Source organism: Pseudopodoces humilis, chromosome 3 (genome assembly GCF_049639895.1).
Source record: "Pseudopodoces humilis isolate 2021_Gansu_Grassland_sample_001 chromosome 3, ASM4963989v1, whole genome shotgun sequence".
In the NCBI taxonomy this organism is placed as follows: domain Eukaryota; kingdom Metazoa; phylum Chordata; class Aves; order Passeriformes; family Paridae; genus Pseudopodoces; species Pseudopodoces humilis.
The window spans coordinates 23531289-23550052 of record NC_142202.1 but is presented as its reverse complement, the minus strand read 5'-3'; the positions used below and the strand labels follow the sequence as shown (position 1 = coordinate 23550052).

General features: G+C 39.1%; 1 long non-coding RNA gene across 1 annotated transcript; it reads right to left on the bottom strand.

Annotated features, from left to right (window-relative positions):
- Nucleotides 1–4684: 4684 nt before the first annotated feature.
- On the bottom strand, nt 4685–17334 carry LOC148184605 (uncharacterized). The gene is made up of 3 exons (XR_015772326.1): nt 17060–17334; nt 6036–6297; nt 4685–4924 (listed from the first exon to the last, which is right to left on the bottom strand). It is a non-coding gene; the product is annotated as an uncharacterized LOC148184605 (long non-coding RNA).
- Between the last annotated feature and the right edge of the window lie 1430 nt (nt 17335–18764).

The following is an 18764-nucleotide window of genomic DNA, read 5'->3' as shown; positions in this document are numbered from 1 at the left end:
TAGAGTCATAGGACCATTCAGGTCAGAAAAGCCATGCAACTTCAGCAAGTCCAAGACTTAAACAAACACCACCAAGTCCACCCCTAAACCATGTCCTAAGTGCCACATTTACATATTTTTTAAAATACCCACATGGATGGTGAATTTGTTGTACATTTAAAAACCTTACTCATGCATAATTTTTCAAATACAATAATTCTCTTGTTCAGCAGGCTTGCAGAAGTTATGTGGGTAAAGCTGTTAATATATATTTCTACAACATGAAAATCTACCATCTGTTGACTGACCTCTAGTGGAAATAAGGCAAATTTTGGAATAATTTTTTAAATGTCATTGGATACTATGATGATTATGGAGTTTTGGGGTGCTAAAATTTTATTTTATTCATATTATATGTTTGACTGTGTAAAATAAAAACAAGTCTGGATAAATGTGACTTTTCCTCTCAATGTGTACCCAAATATATTCCTAGCATAGCAGGAGGAAAGCTACTGCACATTCAGAAACCAGGTCTTTATTTTGATTTAAACTAGGTAATTTTAAAGTAGCAATGTATGAAATGCACCAACAACACAGACCCTAGTAAATAATGTTCTGTAACAGGGGACAGACCCTGCTTCTTTCTCTGCAATGATCAAAATCACTTGATCATCATAAATAACCACAAATTCTTACAACAACCTCATGCATTTTCATCTTTATGCATCAGGTTTTTTCCATCCACAAATGCCACCTCACTCCATTGCAATTCCATTATTGGACAGATGTTGGTTCCTCCCAAAAAGTGTTGAGGCATCACCCAACTGTAGTGATATGTCTTTTCTTCACATTTTATTTTCTTCCCTAGTTTCACCTCTCCTGGTGAGAGGTGTGGTATTGGTAACAATTCCTGGTTAGTATTTAAAGAAATAAGAGGTGAATGCATACATGTACATTACACACCAATTTCATTCCCCTATTTGTAGAACCTGGAAGTATTTGAAAACTTGATCAATAGAGAGAATGCTAAGCATATTTCTTCATGACTTATTCATTATGCCTGCATTTGTTTGCCTGATTACTGCTGAAATTCCCTTTCCTCTCTCTCCTTCACTCTGTTGAATTTCAGACACATCTTTGCAATTAAGCCTTTGGTTCTATAGCATATGGCTGTTGATGTTTTTGAATAAGAAGAACACAGTAGCATCTGGAGGGCTCTGATTAAAAAAATATATTAAATATAAAGTAAGCCAGAACTCAGTCTTGTAAAGACACCTTAATCAATCAAAAATCCCTGTTGGAAAAGATATTAATGCGTTATATGTAAGGCAGCAGCACCTGAAAATTTTGGGCTTGCTATCTGCTCAGCTCAGTCAGACTTGTTCCACTACTTGGCATCTTTTTGAAACTTGGAGAAGCAGCCTTGCATTGCTGTGTGATGGGATTAGAGGAAATGTGAGCAGCCTGTGTACTGGAAACATCTAGGAGATGGGACAAGTCTGTAGTGTGCAAGCATTTGACTTAAAAATAAGGAGATATTTTGGCTTCATACATGTGGATCCCTCCATTATCATTATCCAACATCCCAAAATACATAGCAGCTTTCTGTTCAGCTCTATTTCTCGGTCTGGGCTTACCTTTCTAGGAAGTATCCTGAACTATTCCCCATCCTTACACACCCCATATGCCCCTCAAACATCCTCCATCCTGAACTGAGCCAGAGCCTCTTCTCCTCCTGTGCCTTTTGCTTACTGAGGCCCTCTCTGATTCCCATTAGTCCAAGCCAGCCTCACCATCCTGACATCATGACTTTCATTTCCATTTCTGTCCCCCAGCTCCCACTAATACATTGACACAGTTAAACATTTCCTTGCTTAATGCAAAAGCACTAACAAAATCACCATGGGAAGGAGCACTGAACAAAAATACTGATTGATTTTGCTAGGCTTTAGAAACACACACAAAAAACCCCAAAGATAGCTTCTACATTGAAGCTGGATGTGATACACTGTATTACTTAACCTTCTTCACATATTTCTTTCCAACCTTTTGATTACATTTATTTTAGTTTAAAGTTGGTTTGGTTGATATGTGATAATATAAGGAGAATAAAATGGCTTTGTTTTGTTGAGTTTATTAAAGAGATTTTTATACCATACCTGGAGCTATGATTACATTTCTGATAATTTCTTCATTTTTATTAATACTGGCCACTCCTCACATTAGCAATAGGATGAAACCGTGAAAACTAGACCACCCCTATTTTCAGTAAAGCATTTAACAATTCAGAGAGAGGTAGGGAAGTACTGCTTTAATCCTGAATGGAGTACTGTTTTATACAATGCAATTCCACACCAATTGTTATTCACAAAATATATGAAGACTATCAGGATGAATATTCATTTAATATTTTTTAGTTCTGATTCAGAACTTTCCCAAAATTAGTCTTGCCACAGGTTTTATCTCAACTTTTTTTGTATTTTTGCCTTGTTGTAATGATAGCTTTTCCACCCTCTGTAAGAGGTTTGATTTCAAGCTGCTCCACTAGACTTAGGTGAGATACCCTCAGAATTTTCCACTGGGTCATTAGTGTCCTAATCTGGGTTTGCTCAAGATTTAAAAGTACATTTTTATTCTCTTTCATTCCTGGATAACAATTTTTACACATTCACAGTATTGCTAAACAACATATGGCCGTTTTAGTTTCACTTTAATGTTTGGGATTGAATGTGGAAATAAGAAGATGATGCCCAGTGCATGATCCAGGTGACTGTGCTGGAATGAGAGGGAGAAGGAGAGGGAGAGGGAGAAGGAGAGGGAGAGGGAGAGGGAGAGGGAGAGGGAGAGGGAGAGGGAGAGGGAGAGGGAGAGGGAGAGGGAGAGGGAGAGGGAGAGGGAGAGGGAGAGGGAGAGCGAGAGGGAGAGGGAGAGGGAGAGGGAGAGTCTTCCATTTAAATGAGTAGCACTGCTCTTAATAAAAGAGGAAATTTGTGAGATTTTACTTTTCTGCTAAAGCCTTTTCATGTACACATTTTTAAAAAAACTCCTAATCTGAGCTTTATATAGACAGTTTAATCACTCTTGATAGAAAACCTGGTCTCCAATCCTATTTGGCTGAAAACCCAAAGCATTGCTTGCTGCAAGATTAGCTCCCTAGGGACCATACTTCCTTATGCTTATATATCAGTCTTGAAAGCTGTTCAACAGATTGTAGGCAATTTTAAGTCTGAGATTAACTACATTTTTAAAAAATGAAAACGTGTTATGGTCTTTTTAGATCCATTCAGGTTTGGAAATGTGAACTCTGTTATTTTCTACAGACACAAAGTCTGTTTTTTAACCTTTCAAACATGGTTTCCAGAATGTCTTTGATAAATAAACACCTCAGGAATGTTTTAAATGGCTGTGTCACAAATAGAGGGTGTTCTTTCATTTGTTTACTCTGCATTTGCTCTTTGCATTTGTAACCATTATATGGAAATTAAAGCAGGGAGAACACCAGGCATAGTTTCAGATATAACAGAAATTCTAAATTCCATGAGAATGAAAACTTACAAATTTAAAAACCAGAAAAAGGGGCACCTCCCATCCTTCCCCATTAGAGCATGTACACTATGCACACGGTTAAATTATAGACCTCATTGTCTCAGAATTTCTAAGTTCAAAGATAATCAAAACTTAAACTGATAAGAAAAATACCAAGGGTTATAATGATAAAATTACATTAATTATATTAAATATAATGTATATTTCATATAATATGAAAGGTATAATAAATTATAATGAAGGACTAAATAGAGACTGTCTGCTATGATTGGGTCCATTACAACCACAAGGATTGTTTGATTCACTGCCCTCCTTCAATTTTCTGCTGTGTGTGTTGTGCCCTCCTCACGTGCTCGGATGACAAGTGAGATGTTAAACCAAATTCCCGGCCTGAGCCCATCTGGCCATCCCTCTTACAGGTTTATCCCTGCAAACCATCACACTGCCTCCAACAGCCCAACTATTTTACCACCCAAAGTGGTAGATATCTCCAGTGGGAGATATTTCATTACCCTAGGTGTTCTCAGGGGACAGAGATAAAGATAAAAGAAGATAAAAGATAGAAAGAGGGCCTGGTAGAGTGTCTTGGGTAGGTTACAGCCCTGTTCAACCAAACCAGCTGTTAAAATGGAATGTACCTCCTGGGCTGCTCATTGCAAAACTTCTTTTGAATATCAGTCACTTTTTTGTGCTCCTGTCCCCTCTGTAGAGTAGAGATCACCACTCAGTCTCTGCTTGGCGAGTAGTGCCTTATCTTCCCTCTCATCTCATCCAGCTCATGAGGACCGTGGGAGCCACCAATGTGTCCCAGACAAGCAGAATAGAACTTTCTGCTGGTCACCATCTGCTGAGCTGGGTCATACTAAAGGTCCATTACAACTCTGGATTTACATATATGCTGCTACATTCACATGCATAAAAATTTAATTGATTTTTTTAGCAGCCTTTTAAATAGGGCAGGAGGTTCCTAAAAAAAAACAACCCAACCCTTTTTCGGAAGGTGTTTAAAAGATTCTGAACAGAAGTATGACAGAATAAAACCATGTATAAACACTTCTATATAAACTTCATTTTATTTTACCTTTTAGAATGAGTATTTTTACCCTTTATGGCAAAAGAGAAATTTTTGGCACCTGATTCTTCCCATGTCACATGTGTATGTGGAATTGTTTCACTGTACTTGAGGGGCTCATCAGGTTTCAAGGGCTGTGATTGCACTTTGTGTCTGTCACAAGCTGAGCTGCGCAGGAATCCAGTGGATTCAGACAGTGTCTTCCTCAAGAAGGATCAGACACTCCCAGAGAGTGGAAAACCATTGTCACCTGGCTCCTGCTTGCTTTGTTAATCCTCTGCATGTGTCCCAGCTATGGATATAGTGCATGTTGTGTAATAGCAAGGTCTAGAAAAGAAAAGGAACAACAGAATTGACTTTCTTTTCTCTCCAAGTACAAACATGAGAATGAGCATCAGCCAGCTGCTGCATGATCTATCTCAGATCTCAGGAGACACACCAACAGGACAGCTATTAACAAAGCAACTGGGTAGCTAAATGCAGCTCAAAACTGATTTATCATCCACAAGGTCTGAATATTTCCAAATCTGCCTTAAATAAATACAAGACTTCATTTTAGTGTGTGACAATTAAAATCTATTTTCAAAAAGAACAGATTTCTAGGTTCTGTTAAAAGCAAGAAGTGAAAAGCATGGACCAGCTGAAAAACACTGATTCAGAGCTACTCTGGGTCTGTTATATGCCAGGAGTTTTTACCAGAGCAGTGTTAATTCATGAGTAAGGCCAGAAAAAAAAATGGACATGGTCCCTTTGAATTAAATCTATTTAGATTAGCCTGTAACAGGAAGGGAAATACTAATATTAATCTATAAGCTCCCAGTAATCTGCTATTACATTAAGTATGATTAATTCAGTTATCTCTTCTTTAATAATTCATCCAACTACATTAATCAACTTATTATTAATAGGAAAGGTAATCAGTTTTTTTTTTTAATCAAGAAAAAGGTCATCTAGACTAAAAGCATAATTATGTTTACTAAGAAATTCTTTTGTTCGACAAAATATTTGACTAGTTCAATCAAAATGCAAATTATACCCCTATGGAGAAAAAAAGACAGTGCTTAACAGCTAAATGTTCCAGGATTGCACAGACCTTGTTGGTAACAATTTATTTTGTAAAATCTCACTCTCAAAGTTCAGTCTCATGGATTATATTGCTGTGCATTTCTCACAACAGCATCTTAAGTTTGGGAGCAAAAATATTCCCAGAGATTCAGTGCTTGTCTTGCTGAAAGCATAGTACTCATATTTTTCCTGTACCCACTATATATGCCTATATATCCCATACCTATCAAACACTAATTCTCTTGGAATTTCTGTCTCTGGTCATGGCCACAGGACAAAAATACAGCAAAATGTTTAAATATTAGCAGCCTCCTCACCCACAAGCTGCCAGTTGTTTTGCCACAAGGGGGTGAAGGTGGTGTGTACCACTCACATTTCTTGGTGGTGCTGGAACACCTCCTTACAGCTGCACCTCAGCTCTCCACTTGTGTTATTCACTGCATGAGGCCTTGATTTTGTCTTCCAGTTGGTGTTAAATCTGCCTAGTGTAAGCAGATTGTGGCCTTGAGAGAGACTCAATCCTGTGTGTCTCACAGCCCTTGTTGTTTCTTGTCATGCAGGTTCCTGTATGTCAGCACATCACGGCACCAGAACTGGACTTTTTTTGCGTTTCCCCAGCTATCTCATGGCCTCCCCTGCAGAAATCGGTTCCACATGATTAATTTCAACATAGCTTTCCTTTTTTTTCTGTATACTTCTTACCAAAATAAATAAAGAGATCAGGGAAAAAAATACATGTTTCCATGAAAGTTAAATACCCTTCTTCATTTTCTCTCCAAGCTCTTCAGGCTTTCAGATGCTTAGGAGGTGAGGTTATTCTTGAAAGCACAGTAAGGTCTTTCTGGATTCTGGGCTTTTTAATTTTAAAACTGAACTTTGGCATCTTAGAGAAGTATAGAATTTTTTTTCACCATCTATATGGATAGTTCAAAAGAGAGGGAACATATTAAAAAGACAACTTGCCTGCCACATTTACAATAATAATTAGGCTAACTGCTGAGCCAAGAATCAAAGACTAAAATTTCATTCCTCGAGCCCCATGTTCCTCTTCCTGTGGCACTTGAAGAGCAAAGCTCTGGAGAGAAAGGGAAAGGATTTGCTTCTGGGCATCCACAGGCTGACAAGCCAGAGCAGCACAGCTTCCAGCTTGATCTCAAACCCTGCTGGGAACTATGAACTTGTTACTGCTCTGGCTCTCCTGTGAAGCCTGATCTGATGGGAATTCTCAAAGCACATCTGCTGGCTTGGGCCCTGCAAGGAAGGAAAGCAGAGCAGTCTGTTTTTATAGGTTGGCTTCACTGCCAACTTCTATATCTGCTTGCCTCTCCATTTCTGTCCCTTCATCCCTGCCATCTCCTTTTTCTCCCTCCTGATTTATCACCTCAAATAGCAGTCCCAACATGCCTGTGCTGAGCCACACCTGTAATTGCTTTACTACATTTATTAGTCTCTTTGGAAACAATTCAACTTCAACAGACTATTTAAATTTGCCTTTTGACAGAGCATGATCTTGAGCATGATTAAAAAGTGAGAACATTTTCCTTCAATAGGAACCTGTCTCCCTGTCACCACTCCAGCACCTGTTTATAGTTTTTTTGTTAAGCATTCTCTGGAAAAGGAACTGAACTCCAGTCCTTCCTCCACAGGTCACCAGTCTGTAATGACTCTTCCTAAGCTGCCATGAAGTCCGTCCATGCAACAGGAAGCAGATAGGATAAGTGGAGCTTATGGAGCAACATCTCAAAAACACAAACAAAACAATCTGGCAGATATTTCAGTCTGGGCTGGGAATATGATCCTATGCAGGCAGAATTCCAGTTAGAAGGTCAGTAGTGACCAATTTCTCTACTATGCAGCTGGGAAACACTTTGCAATTAATTCAGCCTCTACTGAATTACATTATGACCCTTTGAAATCGATAAATCTGAGACAGGGAGACAGAGATGCTCTCTTATGCAAGGAAATTTTAGTTTGTATAAGAACTCTAGATGATATAGGAACATTGCCTTTATCCATGCCATTAAGCCATCATGTGCTTGGGGGCATACATTTTTACTGATCACATACCAAATGTCAGCATGATCATGAAAAAGAACCAGCAACATTCACACCTGAAGCAGCAGCATGGAAAAGCAGTATCACTGACACCAGGTGAGACTCAACATCTACAGCCATCTAAATCAATGTCTGGGTGTGAGCTGACACACATTGGATGGTGGGAGGGGACATGTGGACTAAGCCCAGTGAAGTCTGCAAATATTTAAGCATCCTAGGGAATGAAAATGCAACTTATAATTAGATGCTCATGTAAAACATATTTTAAAAAAATTTAGTTTGATGGTGTATAACATTCAATTTGGTAATTTAACAAAACTGTTGGGCTTTTAGGGATGAAGACAGATCTTTGCAGTCAATACAGAATGCATTATCCTACCACACACCATTTTCTCCTCCTGATTTGCTGCTATTTTATTAGAGCAAAACACCCATCTTTATATTAGCTATTATTTATAGACCTGTAAGGGACAGAAAATGACCTCTTCTATAAGTAACCTATTACTAATAATTCTGGATTTAGTTTTAATATTTGCTTCCTTGGCAGATATAGCTCAATTCAGTTGAAAAAAGAAATTGAAAATCATCCTAAATAAGGAGTGACAGAGAGGAGTTGTAGGAAATATGGACCTGGAAATTACATTGGCAAATGAAACAGGTTTGCCAGGTCTCCTCACTGAAATATCACCTTTCTTAAGGACTAGTTATGACAAATTTGTGTTTTGCTGAAACTTTCCCTTACAACATAAATCCAGGAAGGACAATTTAGACACAGCAATTTGTAGTACATTCAACTCTGGAATATTTTCTCTACTCTGAATTTACTTTATTCTGCCACATGTAAATCTTGGCTCATGCAGATTAAGACATGGAACATTTTTCATTAGATTTATATGATAAACAGGTGATTTCTTATATTAAGCAGCTGTGGGGTTTTTTTTCCCCTTTCTTTGCCTTTTTTAACAAACAAACTGTACTCTTGAATCTTTACATAACAGGGAATTTTTGAGAAACTTTTCTTGGAGATTATAAGAATCTAGGAAGTACTTCTATGCTGGAAAGAAGAGCTACATGTCCTTCTTTCTTCTGCCCCTGGATGTAGGGTAAAGTAATATTTATCTAGCCTTTTGGACACAATTTTTTATAACTTATTCCTGATGCTTTACATCAGCACACCTTCTTCAGTGCTGCTCCATCTCACTGGCCCAAAAGGGGATTAAACAGACTCCACCAGGATGGAAAGCAAAAGGAAGAAATCTGTCCCAGATGATGTTAATGGCAAAATTCCTGCTATCTTCCAGAGGGAGCCAAGATCTCACTGGCATTATTTTGTCAAGCTCCCCTGAGTTTTCCAGTGGAATTCATCTGGTTTGAGTTGGTCTAAACCAACACACAGGTTGGTCTAAACTCTCACAGTCCTGAGGAAAACAAAGATCTACCACCTCAAGGCATAATATGCAACCATTAATCAGGCCCCAATTTTCCCCTGATTTCTGCAAATTTAATTCACATTTAAAACCACAAGAGTGCTGCTCGATATTAACTGTGCTGGGGATCCCAGCAACATTGGTCTGCTCTGCATTGAGCTGATTGAACTAATATTGCATTTTGCTACATAGAAAAGCAGGACTCAAAAGAAAACCATGCTGGCAATTCAAAGCAAACATTTAAACAGTGCACCAGGATTTCCAGCAAGACATATTAATAATTCTTTTTCTACCATAAGAGGATAGTAATTGGTAGAACTTTTAAGTTAAGTAAGGATTTTTAAAAATGGACACGTCTCCTATTTTGTTTAGAGTCTGGTAACAGGCAAAGTGCTGTTATACCTCAGAGTTATGAATTCATATAAAATTGTTAGCATCAAACAGTCTCTGTCTACCTTCGAAAAATTGCTGGTGATGCTGCAGTCTTTCCTGATTGCAAGTCACAAGAAATTCTGGGTTATTTTTTATTTTAAGTCAATATTGTTACCTGAAATGTGCCACCGGATATCTCAGGAAGTCCATACTGATGTCAGAAACAGGTCAGATTATTTGCTGGCAGTAATATTCATTGAGATGCATCTCCCAATAACCCAGCCTTTCAACAGCTTTGATTTGTGCATATCTGATTGTTTTATGTAACACTTGGCAACCCTAATTTAAAACCACAGACTTCTTGTAAATCCAGTATTGTTCAGATGTCAGTGAGCAGCCAAATTACCAAGTCTTGTATTTAACACTGTATTCTCAGGCCTGAAAGAATGTTGTAAAAATCAGATGAAAAATATCTGTAGTTTTATTTGCATTAAAATGAAAACATTAACACTGCAATGCTGCCACCATTTCTCATAGTAGCTTTATCTATGAATTGCATTTGTGTTTTCCTCTGTGTGGCTCTAGCCTGTTTAAACATTGGTTTTACTCTTGTAGATGCACTTAAGTCTTTGTAACTTCAGGACCCAGTGAATGCTTGGAGATAGAATTGCCCAGTCTCGTCATATTTTTGGGTAAAACCATTTGAGCAACCCTCCTTTAACACATCCATGATGGAAAAAGAAAAAAAAAAAGATGAGATCATTCCAGTAATCCAGGTTCAGAGGGTAAAAAGCCACCAGAACTTCTTAAATCAAAGATGATTGCAGTGCTGTATTGCCTTTGCACTCTGTAGCACCCCAAGCTTCTGAATGGATGCATGTCCGGCATCTCGAGGGTAGCTAAAGAGCCACTGCCTGGGCAGTTAGAAACCAAGGTCAGGTTCTCATTCCAACTCCCTTTAGCAGATTTCTGGTCACTCAAATTACTTTTTTCCCTCATTTTTAATAAGAAATTTATATTACTTTATATGTAAGTGTACATTCTATATTTTTTGTAATTGTGAAATAGATACAGAAAATACAGATTTCATTCATGTCACTTTTCAGAACACAAAGGTAGGCACTCTACAGTCTCAGAACAATTATGTTTATGTAGATTATAATCCAGCTGTCCTTTTTCCCTTCAAATTTTGCAAAGATGTAGCCTATTGAAAGCAATTTTCTGTTGCTAGACTGTTCTGAATTATAGTTCCCCCAAGACTTAACAACTTATTTTCATATTGCTTTCACACTTTCTGATTCATTAAAATAAAAATTCAACCCTCAAAATAGAAACCTGAGCTTTCCAAAGAAAATGTGTGAAGAGTCTTAAATTATGAATGTAAAAAACTTATTCACATAGTGCCACTGGCGTGATCCACTTTCTGTTCCCAAATGCTTTCTTTAATTCAGAACTTCTGAGTTGAGAAAGTTCTGTTAGTATGAAACAAAATCTCTCAAAAACAGTGTATTCCATGACTAAAACTATGAAACATCATATTTATGGAGAACACAGGTCAAAATACACACCTATTCAGTGTAAATTCTTCGATATTTGTGTGAAAATGGGAAACTGGAATGGACATGGCACATTCCGATGATGTGAGCTGCTGGGAGGTTTCAGACCACACCTGGGCAGTGCATGAGGACCGTGTCAGTGCCTCAGGCTCACTCACAGCATCCTGAGAGGGTTCCTGCATATTGGCTACGTGGCACAGACATTCCTCCTACCCACAGCACAGCTGCAAACTCACAGAGAATAAGTCTGTGGTCGGCTCCAGGCAAAGCCTAGTGCTTGTCTCCTTGCCCTTGTTTACTTTCCTTAAAACACCAAACATAATAATAAAATGCCATTTATCCTGAACATTCCTAATCCATGGGGCCATCAGTTATGAAGAGTGAAATATCTTTTTAAAAATAAAAGTATTTATTTTACTTTGTTTCAGGTAGCCTTGCAGAATCCAGCACAAAAAGAAAACACACACAGAATGCAGCTATTCTCTGAGGACCCAGTTAAGTGCACATAAATTCCCTTTGTGTTTGTGTGTGTGTTTACAAACACTGAGAGTCAACTTTTCAGTATGAACTTCCAGTTCTACCTGTTGTAAATGAAAAGGTCAACAAAACCTTGCAGCCATATTTTATAATTTGTCTTACTAATGTCAATAACAAATAGTTAAGAACAAACTCAACTAACTGAATCTATCGCAACATGAAACTCAGTTTTACAATTCACTGAAAAAGAACCAGACTGCCACAATAATAAATTCTTCTTACAACCCCTACCATCTTCCTGTGGATCCATAACATTTTCCTACATATACTTTACTGCAGTAGCCAGTAATAATCCGTTTTACCATGCAAGTCTTGACTCACAACAGGCATTAAGGCTTCTTTCCAGGGAGCTGAAGCATTGTTTCCTTCCAGGGCCAGTACTGCCTCAGAGCTGCTGTGGAGTTAACTTGTCCCAGGGAGATGCTGCTTCGTGCTCTGAGCTGAACCACAGACCCTCTAGAGCTGGTATTTCCAGGAATAAAGCAAGAAATTCTTCTGAAACAAGAATTCTGTGGGAGAGAGAGCAAGGTATCACATAGTAGCAAAGAGCATTGGCAGACTGGTTTTGAGCCCCACCACACAGGTGACAGTCAGCATGTGTTGTGCACCTCACAGTCACAAAGCACAAACCATGGAGCAGTTTCCCAAAGCACCACTGGTGCTGGAGGTAGCAGCTCCCAGACAGTGCCTGGGGAGGGCCATGGTGCTGGGAGATGGGCATTTCCACATCACTCTTGGTCTGGCACATTTATCACAGGGTAGGGAGGCACCTCAGAAAGTTCACTGCAAGGTTGAAGGCAGCTCTCGTTGGCTGACGTGATGATTAATGCCTCTTCTGGCCACGATAGATTCACACGTAATTTACACCTGTGTAAACAACTGGAGACACAGCCCGAAGGATGAGAAGGATCTGATCCTACTGGAGCATAACTTTGGCAGGTTTGTACTGATGTCAGTGGGAGCGTGCAGCAGTCAGGTCCTGATTGTTTTAATAAGTGTCTCTAAGCCTCTGGAAAGTTTGCTTTAGAAAAAAAAATTAAAAAGCAAGCTGTCTATCATTTATTGACACTGTGAGATTATTTTAGCCACTCACACAGAGGCTAAAGCTATATTTCAGCATGGAGAGAGCGTGCTTTTCCAAAATCCTTGCCATTTTCTTCAGCATGATATAAATAGATAATCTACAGCAGTCTGTTGTAATCTTTTAAAACAAATCCAAGGACCCAAACTTTAACAGCATGTGTCTTGATTTACACACCCTGCAAGGTATCTGATAACCTGTGCTTCAGACCCCTCTCCTCGCTGTCTCTGGGCAATACGGGCTGAATTCACACCTATCATCCACCTTCAGCCTCTCACCACCAGCAATAGCAAAACAATTGGAAAACTTTGTGCCCCTGACTTTCAAATATTCACCTCTGTGTTTTCCCTTGAAGCGATGGTACTGCTTTTGTGCTGCTTCTTCCTTGGGCCTCGTCTGTCAGATCAATGCATTCGTAAAGAAAATCTTCACTGCCCAGATCATGAACAGACATCATAAAATCGTTATATTTGACATTTCTTATTGCAGGTTTTATATGGTAGCTACATTCCTGCCACAAAAAGGACTCAGAAGACTTTTCCTGATGTATAACCTTTCCAACAAGAGGAGGAATGTAATTAAAGTCTATTTTCTAGAAGTCTCTACTTTGTTCAAAGATGAATCCAGACCTCATTCTTCACATTCCCTTAGTTTTATGGTAATTGTGGATAAAGTGAAGGGAGCTGCAAATATCTTTACAATTGTTTTATATTACTTGGATAGATAATTATTTGGTTGTGCCAACAAATGCATACTTAGCCTTCAACCAGTGAAAGAAATTATATGTATTTCTAGACATAATTACGTGCAGATGAAAGAGCAAGAATAAATTTTGAGAGCCAAACTGAAGTCCCTTTGAAAAATCAAGAACTTAACTGTTCTCACACCCAAAAATTAAGATTACATTTTAGGAGAAAAAGTTTTAGATTTTCATTTAATTGTGATTCAAGGAAATACTGAGGCTGAGAATTCTGCAGTTAGTGGGGAGGGAAAAATTTCCCCTTTCTAGTGAACAACACTCAGGAAGGCTTAGCCCCTTGGAAACACCATAGTTTGCCCTTGGCACAATACAAAGAATATTGCTCTTCTCCACAAGAACTGGTGGGACAGTTTCTGTCTATCTCCCAGTAATCACTGAGGTATTTTGGAATGAGAATTCAGCACACAGATAAATCCAAGTAGTCTCATCTTAGTTTTCCATACTTTCCAACACTCATCTCTCAGAAATTCAGGGGAGAGTGAGAGAGGTAAAAAATCCACAGTCTCTGATGCATGAAAAGCCACTATATAGTTAAAGTATTTCCTCAGGTGCTCCTACTTTACAGATTTAGAAATATTCCCTATGGACACCACAGTGGCAGAGCAACAAGACAATTCTCAGTGCTGCTCGTCACTGAGCCAGGGTATCACTGAATGATATCTCCCTGCTTTAACTGGGAAAAACTGCTCCTCCACGTATAAAGGACTAAAAACCACAATTCAGTCACTAAAAGTATGTCTCTATCATTGCAGCAAAATGAACCAAAAGAAATATCAGTGGGAAAGGGTACATGCTCTTTGTATGATCATCATATCTACATGCTCATCTATGGTATTAACCATCAATAAAAGGCATCTTTTTAAGGAGTTTCTTACAATTATTTTTTTTCATATCTTAATTCTAAAGAGAGAGAAAATCACCTGCATTGTCTTGGCACATCCTTGTTCTGGAAAGGCAACTAAGTGAAGCAACTGAAAATAAAACTTCGCTTAAAATATTTTCAGTGACCAAATCAAACCTTAGGTGAAAAATTCTTCTGTGTAGTGACATATGTATTTTCCCTCAAGTGATATTTATATTTCAGTGTACTAGGTGCTATATGGACAGACAAATTCATATAAAAATCCTATTTCTTGACCTGTTGCCTTAAGAAAAAAGATGTAATGTAAAACTTCCATTACACTCAAAATACAGTCTGCTAGGTGGAGAGAGGGATGAAAAAAATTCCAGCCCATGGCTTGTTTATGACAGTCCCTGAGCAGTGCTGGGTAATGAATTATTCTGTGTGACTCAGCAGGGTGAGAAAAGCCAGGGCTCACTGCGAGACAGGGCTGCTGAATTATCTCCTCTCACCTGCCACAGTCACCACCTGGAGATTTGACATCCCCAAACTCATTTGCACACAGTCCTCTCCCATGGCCCCTTCTAGCAGCCATGGAGCACCTGTTTCCCTGCCACCTCAGGTAAAGTGCAAATTTCCTGTCATTTAGTAATTTCTTCTCCCCCAAGGCCAGTGGTGCACATGTTTTGAAGAGAAGCATTCCTGCTAGATACAGGGAGGATTTATGACAAAAATTGGGCTGCTGTGCTCCCAAGTGGGGAAAACAACCCACCTAAGCTACAGAGCAGCAAAGACAGGTAGGCAGTAGGAGAGAGAGAAGATTGACATGTAGGAGCACCTTCTCCAGTTTCTTAAAATCTTGCATGACCTCATCTTCATATTTAACATGGAAGTTATGATATATCTGTTGTTAACCTTAGGTAAAATTACTTAACGCAGAATTTAAGAATATATAATTCAGAATTCAAGAATATCTATCAAAATACCTAATAGTTGTGGGATGGTCTTTTTTAGCAGTGAACATCCAAAAAACATGATCATCCAAACAGGAGGTTACTTGCCCATCACTGTCTGCATTCAGTTTAAACAGGATGAGATTCCAGAAAAGCACCAAAGATTGCTCAGTCCAGACTGTTCTGCTCGCTGCCAAGAGTTTCACAAGGTGCTGCAAACTGGCACATGTGCACATCCTTCACACTGCCCCAGTCACACCAGTGGATTTATGGCAAAGATGAATTCAGGCTGGTATGTCTAACACAAGGGCATTAGTCCAAAGCAGTGGAAAAAATGAAGAAAGTCCATTTTAGGGATAGTATTGTTTTACTTATTAAATTATCTCTGTTAAAGCAATATCACTGACATAGTAAAGAGTTCAGGAGCCTTGAGAGATCTTCTAGTTCCTAATCATTGCCCTCAGCAACTGTGTATAATATATCACTTTTATCCCATGTGGAGAATCATTACCCTTTGACTCTGAATTTGCAGAAGAGAGTTCAAGAGCTGCAGTCTGTTTCCCACATGATAGAAGACTAAATATTTCCATTAAGACTGCCTAGTCTGAGTGATATTTTTTGTCACTGCATTATAAAAAAATTAAAATATTGGGAACTTTTAATGTTCCATAGTGCTGAAACTATCCCTTCTGGATTTACTGAGGCATCCCAGAACCTTTCATAGTCTTCCAGTCACACAATACAGAATAGCTGGTCTTCCTGTGCATATCTTAAAACATTATTCACAGCTGTGTTTGGACACACATTTTAAGTCTGCTATAGACAGGGCTGGCTGTAGCTGCCTGTGGCTGCGATGTGGGTGGGAGACTGTGCAGAGACATTTGTCTCAAGAGGAAATTCTCCCCCTTTTTTTTTCATTCCACTATTTTTCCTTAAATGTGTATAGTATGCATGAAAGGTGCTGCAGTTGAAGCATCTTTAGTGCTCAAAATCCCAGCAGTACCAAGCATGTCTCCACCCGAGAGGCTCAGAAACAGCCCCCTGCTCAGGCTGTACTGTGAAGCATGACCTGCAATCGCAGTTTCCTTGTCCCCATGCCCTTGGGCTTTGGGGCCCAGAGACCCTCTTAAATACTTGGGAAAAATAAAAATAACAAGAAAAACAAACTGTAAAAGGTCTACCAGTAAAATAGTTCACTTCTAGACCTCTTTGTTGCTAGTTTTTGAAGACTTCATGTGGTCAGTACCAAAAACTTTGGAGGATGTTCTATACACCCTCTGAGAAACCCCTGTGAAAAACTTTGTGTAGCATCCTGTACCTCTATATAAAGCAGTTAATCCATAACCTAAGCCAGAATCAATTTCAAGAGAACAGTTTCAAGATATCAGTCATGGCACCGTATCAAGTCCTATCCACTTCTGCTGAGCTTCACACAATAGTGAATTACCACACTGATGATTTAACATTTGTTCACATTGGGCAGAGTTTCCTGAAGGTTTTAACTTTGTTGCTGGAAGCAAACAGCTGCATTTTTTGGACATCTTTTACAAGCACACTAAACTCATCCTTCCTCAAGAGACATCTTAAGCGATAGGTACACACTTGGTGGCTAAATGGGAAATTCCATCTGTAACATCCAAAGATGTAACTATCATACCACTGGTAACAATGGCTGAAAAAACCTTATCAAATTAATCACCTGCAAAAAGAAGCTTTTTGTCATATACACATCATTAGAAAATAAAATAGGGAGACTATTTGGTATCAGTTATGGCTGGCCAACCAGCTGGATTTCTACCACATCAAATTTCTTGCCTGTTTTGTTTTTATGGAGACAACTGGGAAAAAGTATACTGAGGTCCTGGGGAACAGCTGGGTACTCTCCAGACAGGTCTGCTTATCCACTTCAACCTTGATCCACAGCGGAAAAAGAGCACCTGAAAACTGAAATGTTATCCAGACATTCACTGTTAGGACCTTTTCTCTACTTTTTTGTTAAACGGCTCTGGAAAGCCCAAGCAAAGGCAGAGGAAGCAGCCCTTTCTCTCTCTGCCTGCCTGCCCAGCAGAAAGTCCTTGGGCTCTGCACCAGAAAAGTGCCCCCAGCTGCAGTGTGTTTGCTTCTGGACCCTCCCGACATCCTCAGTCTCCACAGCCTGTTTACTCTTAAATACCTAGTGAAGTGATTCATAGGAGGAGTAAACCTCCCTTTTCCATTAGGAAGAGCTGTGAGATGTAAAATGACCTGGAACTTGTCTGACAAAAACATATCAATGGCTAATTGTGCTTGCACTGAAATGGAAGCAATTAATCAATTCCAGCATGCACATTTATTTACAGTAGTAAATTATGAAGGCAAAGCAATCTGTTAGGCTGAGCTTTCTGAGTGTCTGTTGGGGTTTGCCTTCAGATTTACCTGTGCTGGTTTCAAAACGTTGCAGCTGTGATAATGAAAACAGCAAGTAAGCAACAAGAGAAAATGGTGTCACAGGAGCATTCTTTATCAAGGAAGCACATGGATGAAATTATAGTTTATCCAGCACCTAACAAGTGAGTTTTTTATGTGCAAGAATTCTTCCTCTCACATTAATTTCAGCCTCCCTTGAACTCAGCACATGCTAAGCAGCAGGACCTGAGCCAAAGCAGAGGCTCAGCTCCCTGCAGAGACCCTGGGGTTTCCAGCCCCTCACCCACTGGGGTGATGAGATAATCAGCACAAAGGGGTTTAAAGCCCAGGGCAGGTGTGTTTTTCCACTGTAAGACATAACTTTGTTGAGAAAGTATTTTGAGTTTTGCCTAAATGTGGGCTGGTGACAAGATTCCAATGAAATGAAAGGTTATGAAATTCACATCATTTTTATGAGTGACTTTTGTGAGTCATTACTATTAAGTAAGCAAAAAGTATTCAGTGTCTGCCAACTGACTTTCAATAGCTATGGAAAATTGTTTATCACAATTTAGGTTATCTGTGAACTACTTCCTTCTGACAGAAGTAGACCATGCAGAGTTCAGACTTCCCAGAATTCAAACCAGCACAAAATCTCCTTGCCAAATCCACATCTGAGACAATGAAAGATGATCTGTTCCAAAGCATCCAGCTACGACTGTGTGGAAATGCAAGATACAATACAATAAGAAGGCAGTTTTTGATTTAAAGACAAAAATGTGGGCTATGCACCGTTCTAACTGTTCTTTACATTGATTTCATGCTCTTGTAATCACTCTATTTCAAATGGGTAAATGTCTTTAAAACACAAAACATGTACTTGTAAGAGCAATGACTTTTTAGAAGCTAACGTGACATTAACCTAATCTTTCCTGTTTAATCTGCAGACAGCAAATGGGATATAACGTGACTGTCCACATCCTCTGTGGCTTGAGCTCAGAGGGAAAGCTGATATGGAACACATCAATGGAGGGGAAAAGAGGGAAGCAGGACTTTCTATGCATAAAGCACAGCTCTGTTATCAGGATGATTAAAGTCACTTACTGTAAAGCAACAACCTTCCAGATCCTTCCAA